Here is a 6,000-nt window from a genome sequence, read left to right as displayed (position 1 = left end):
GAGGCTCCCCCATCCCTGGGATTCTCCAGGCAAGAACACTGGAGTGGGTTGCCATTTCCTTCTCCAATGCATGAAAATGAAAAGTGAAAGTGAAGTTGGTCAGTCGTGTCCGACTCTTAGCGACCCCATGAGATCAAAATGAGATCTACTTTTCTACTTAAGTCAGTGTCCACAAATCATGTAACTCAGTTGAATAGGAGACTCCTCTTGTATCAACTTCAAGGCATCCAGAGGAACAAAAAATATTTATAAACACACACTCTCTCTCACACACATATCTATACCCTACTCAGGGAACATATAAAACACATAAAGTATTTTTCTATATCTTAATTTGGTTTAATAATAATGGCTACTTAAAAAATCGAACATTTAGTGAATTTAAGGGAGAGAAATAGGAGTAAATAGAGTTAAAGGGTAGGGAAAAGAAAGAAATATTTTTGAGACTGTGAACTACCTGGATCTTCTGCTATCTTAAGATTTTTTAAATGGAAAAAACAGAAGAGATAAGGAAGAATAGAAACAGAAGGGAGGGCATACACACATGTTCCCAAGACAAATGCAGACGTGACTGATCCTGGGATGGTAACATGAGCTGGACACAATTTAGAGAGACGATTATAGTGATAGCAGAGTCATAGTGTGGGAGGCACGCATATAGAACAATAGCGTAACAGAAAGAAAGGATAGTTGACACCTAGAAGATAGCACACACACCATGCACACACACAAGAGTGAAGACGCATATAAAAGGCAAATGTGCATAGAGAGAGGAGAGGCAACAGAACTCATACTTCCCAGACACATTTTACCTGGAAGTCACTGTTGCAATTTTGTTATTTAAATAGTTTTGATTCAAACTTAATTTGGAACTATAGAGGATCTTGAACTCTTGATTTGAGGAAGTATTAACTAAGCCCTATTAAGAAAGTTTAAAGGGAGAAAAAAGGCCATTTTAAATGGAGTAACATCCCCATCTTGTGGTGTTTCAGAATATTGACTGCTTTTTAATGGCATTTCGAGTTTACATAATTAAATGATAGCTAACTTGATTATTCTTGGAACAGGGGACAGTAATTACAGAGAAAGTTGAATCTGCAATTTCTCAACCTATTAAAATTTTAATGGAAGAGTTACACTAGTAAACAGTAGGTGCTAATTATTTAATAGTTCACTGTTCAGTGTTTGCCTTAACTTACCAAGGTCAGAGCAAGAGTCAAGAGGTAATCTACATTTGAATTTACCTTTTCTCAAATTTATTGACTAGAAGTTTCATTTTTTAATATTACAAAATCTCATTTTCTTGCACGTTATGATATAATGAAAAGCTAGGACCACTAGTGCCGCCGCCAACAATTCTTACATTCAGTTCATTTCAGTCACTCATTCATGTCTGACTCTTTGAGACACCATGGACTGCAGCACACCAGGCTTCCCTGTCCTTAACCAGCTCCTGGAACTTGCTCAAACTCATGTGCATAGAACTGGTGATGCCATCCAACCATCTCATCCTAATGCATCCCTTCTCCTGTTGCCTTTAGTCTTTCCCAGCATCAGGATCTTTTCTAGTGAGTCAGCTCTTCACATCAGGTGGCCAAATTATTGGAGCTTCAGCTTCAGCATCAGTCCTTCCAATGAATATTCAGTATTTATTTCCTTTAGGCCTGACTGGTTTGATGTCCTTGCAGTCCAATGGACTCTCAAGAGTCTTCTCCAACACCACAGTTCAAAAGCTACAATTCTTCAGTTCTCAGCTTTCTTTATGGTCCAACTCTCACATCCATACGTGAGTACTGGAAAACCCATAGCTTTGACTAGACGGACCTTTGTTGGCCAAGTAATGTCTCTGCATTTTAATATCTAGGTTGGTCATAGCTTTTCTTCCAAGGAGCGAGTGTCTTTTAATTTCAAGGCTGCAGTTACCATCTGCAGTGATTTTGGAGCCCAAGAAAATAAAGTCTATCACTGTTTCCATTTTTTCCCCATCTGTTTGCCATGAAGTGATTGCACCAGATGCCATGATCTTTGTTTTTTGAATGTTGAGTTTTAAGCCAGCTTTTTCACTCTCCTCTTTTTCTTACTTTACTTTTCTCCATTCCCTTAGCCTGGGACCCATCTGGTTACCTGTAATATGGAGTGGAGTCTCTGAAAATGCATGGTTAGGAATGTAAGTGTATTCTCTATTATCTTACTTTTTGTTGATTTTGTTCTTTGGCATAAGAGGTTTAATTTTTAATTAATCCATGATTTAAAGCATTCACTGAAATGCTGCTGATGTGCCAAAACTGTGTAACTAGGAATATAAAAGTAGGGAAGGTGAGATACAGCCCCTACCCATCAGATGCTTATAGTCTAATTAGGGACATAGACAAACATATGAGTCACATTGAAAAGTAAGGTGATGTGGATGGGGATTAAGACAGCAGAGGAAGAAGAGAGGATGTGTAGCTTGTCTCCTCCCATAAATATGTCAAAATTACCTCTACATGTGGAACAATTCTCATGGAAAACTATCTGCAAACTGGCAGAACTCCTATATAACCCAGGCTACAAAAAATATTCCCACATAAATAGTGAGGAAAAACCAACAAACAAACCCCCAAAACATTGAATTGCTCCAGCAACTTGGGAGGAGATCACATCCCTGCCAGGGCCACTGAGCAGAAAGGAAGTCCCACCTCATACCCTGTGCAGGCTTTAGCTCCTCAAACACCATCCACACTCTATCAAGGTGACAGTGGCCAGTACACCAAAAGGAAATATATAGCTGGTGTCCAAATCGAATTTAGTCCTGTCACTGAAGACATTTAGCACATACAGCCTATATGGGGATGATCCCACATAAAAACACCTCTTCAAGATCATGAAGATACATGTTTCACCTAAGTTCATAGAAACAGAGAAAGGTAAATAAAATGATAAGGCAGAGCAACCACTCCCAGTTGAAAAAGCAAGAGAAAACTCTCCACAAAAAAACCCCCTGAGAAACAGAGATAATCGGTTTATCATATATGCAGTTCCAAAAGTTGGTAGTAAAAGTTCTTACTGAACAGAGCAGACAGGAGAAGCAAAAAGAACTACTGTCTTACAGCCCATGGAACAGAAAACACAATCACAGAAAGTTAGACAAAATGAAATGGCAGAAGAATAAGTCCCACAGGAAGGATCAGGATAAACCCCCAGAAAAACAACTAAGTAAAGCAGAGATGGGCAATTAAAAAAAAAAAAGAATTCAGAATAATGATAATGAAGATGATTCAGGATCTCAGAAAAAAATGGAGGCAATGATTGAGATGATACAATAAAAGTTTAACAAAGACCTAGAAGAACTAAAATACAAACAGAGTTGAGCAATCCAGTAACTGAAATGAAAAATGCACTAGAAGAAATCAATAGCAGAATAACTAAGGCAGAAGAACATGTAAATGACCTGGAAGATAGAATGGTGTAAATCACTGCCATGGAAAAGAATGAAGAAAAAAATGTGGAAAAAAAAAATGACTGTTTAAGAGAACTCTGGGACAACATTAAAAACACGAGTATTTGCATTATAGGGGTCCCAGAAGGAGAAGAAAGAGAGAAAGGACCTGAGAAGATATTTTAAGAGATAGTTGCTGAATACTTCTGTAACAGGGTAAAGGAAACAGTGACCCAAGACCAGGAAGCACAGAGAGTCCCAGTCAAGATAAACTCAAGGAAGAACATGCTGAGATTAATCAAGTTGGCAAAATTAAAGACAAATAAAAAAGTATTTAAAAGCAACAAGGAAAAAACAACAAACATACAAGAAAACTCCTCATAAGGTTATTAGCTGACTTCTCAGCAGAAACTCTACAAGTCAGAAGGGAGTGGCATGATATATTAAAAATGATGAAAGGGAAGAACCTATAAGTAAGAATACACAGCAAGGCTCTTTTTCAGATTTGACATAGAAATAAAAAGCTTTACTGACAAGCAAAAGCTAAAGGAATTCAGCACCACTAGACCAGCATTGCAACAAATGCTAAGGAAACTTCTCTAGGTGGAAAAGAGACCAGCAATGTAAAACTTTGTACATATATAGACTTGTATCAAAACCTAATGGGAACAGCAAACCCCAAAACTACAATAGATACAAAGAAAAAAAAAGCAACCCAAACAGAACACTAAAGATGGCCATCAAACCCTAAGAGAAGAGACCAAGAGAGGAAGGGAAGAAAAATAACCTATAAGAGCAAACCCCAAAGAATTAACAAAATGGTAATAGGAACATATGTATCAATAATTACCTTAAATGAAAGTGGGTGAAATGCTCCAACCAAAAGACATAGACTGGTTAAATAGATACAAAAACAAGACCTGCATATATGCTGTTTATAAGAGGTCCATTTCATACCTATAGGCACAGATATACTGAAAGTGACAGGATGGAAAAAGTATTCCATAAAAATGGAAATTGAAAGAAAGCTGGAGTAGCAATACTCATTATCAGACAAAATAGACTTTACAGAATGTATTAAGAGACAAAGAACATTTGCATAATGGTCAAGGGATCAATTCAGGAAGAAGATACAACAATTGTAAATATATATACAGAACTTAGGACCACTTTGATATATAAGGCAAGTCATAATAAGGGAGAAATTGAAAATCAATAAGGAAACACTGGCACATTCAGTTCAGTTCAGTCGCTCAGTCGTGTCTGACTCTTTGTGACCTCATGAATTGCAGCACACCAGGCCTCCCTGTCCATCATCAACTACCAGAGTTCACCCAAACCCATGTCCATCGAGTTGGTGATGCCATCCAGCCATCTTATCCTCTGTTGTCCCCTTCTCCTCCTGCCCCCAATCCTTCCCAGCATCAGAGTCTTTTCCAATGAGTCAACTCTTCGCAAGAGGTGGCCCAAAAATTGGAGTTTCAGCTTTAGCATCAGTCCTTCCGATGAACACCCAGGACTGATCTCCTTTAGAATGGACTGGTTGGATCTCCTTGCAGTCCAAGGAACTCTCAAGAGTCTTCTCCAACACCACAGTTCAAAAGCATCAGTTCTTAAGCACTCAGCTTTCTTCACAGTCTAACTCTCACATCCATACATGACCACTGGAAAAACCATAGCCTTGACCAAACGGACCTTTGTTGGCAGAGTAATGTCTCTGCTTTTTAATATGCTATCTATGTTGGTCATAACTTTCCTTCCAACGAGTAAGTGTCTTTTAATTTCATGGCTGCAGTCACCATGTGCAGTGATTTTGGAGCTCCCCAAAATAAAGTGTGACACTGTTTCCACTGTTTCCCCATTTATTTCCCATGAAGTGATGGGACCAGATGCCATTATCTTAGTTTTCTGAATGTTGAGCTTTAAGCCAACTTTATCACTCTCCTGTTTCACCTTCATCAAGAGGCTTAGGCCAATGGATTTAACTGATATTTATAGAGCATTCCATCCCAAAGAAGCAGAATACAGCATTCATCTCATGTGCACATGGAGTATTCTCCAGGTTTGACAAAAGCTGGGCCACAAAATGAGCTTTGGTGAATTTAATAAAACTGAAATCTTATCAAACATCTTTTCCTATTACAGTAATATGAGCTTAGAAGTAAAATAGAAGAAAACAAATTGTAAAAGCCATGAACACGTGCAGGATAAAAATATACTAGGAAAAAAACAATAGATCACTGAAGAAATCAAAGAGGAAATAAAAAATACCTGGAGACAAATGAAAATGACAATACAATAACCCAAAATCTATGAGATACGGCAAAAGCAGCTCTAAGAGGGAAGTTTATAGCAATACAAGTTTACCTCAGAAAAAAAAAAAAAAATCTCAAACAACCTACTTTTCCCTGAATGGATGAATTTAACTCAGATGACCATTATATCTACTACTGTGGGCAGGAATCCCTTAGAAGAAACGGAGTAGCCCTCATCATAAACAAAAGAGCCCAAAATGCAGTACTTGGATGCAAGTTCAAAAACAACAGAATGATCTCTGTTTGTTTCCAAGCCAAACCATTCAG

This window comes from Budorcas taxicolor, chromosome 15 (assembly GCF_023091745.1).
Source record: "Budorcas taxicolor isolate Tak-1 chromosome 15, Takin1.1, whole genome shotgun sequence".
NCBI classification, from domain to species: domain Eukaryota; kingdom Metazoa; phylum Chordata; class Mammalia; order Artiodactyla; family Bovidae; genus Budorcas; species Budorcas taxicolor.
The sequence above is the reverse complement of the archived record's forward strand: the minus strand, read 5'-3'. Positions refer to the sequence as shown.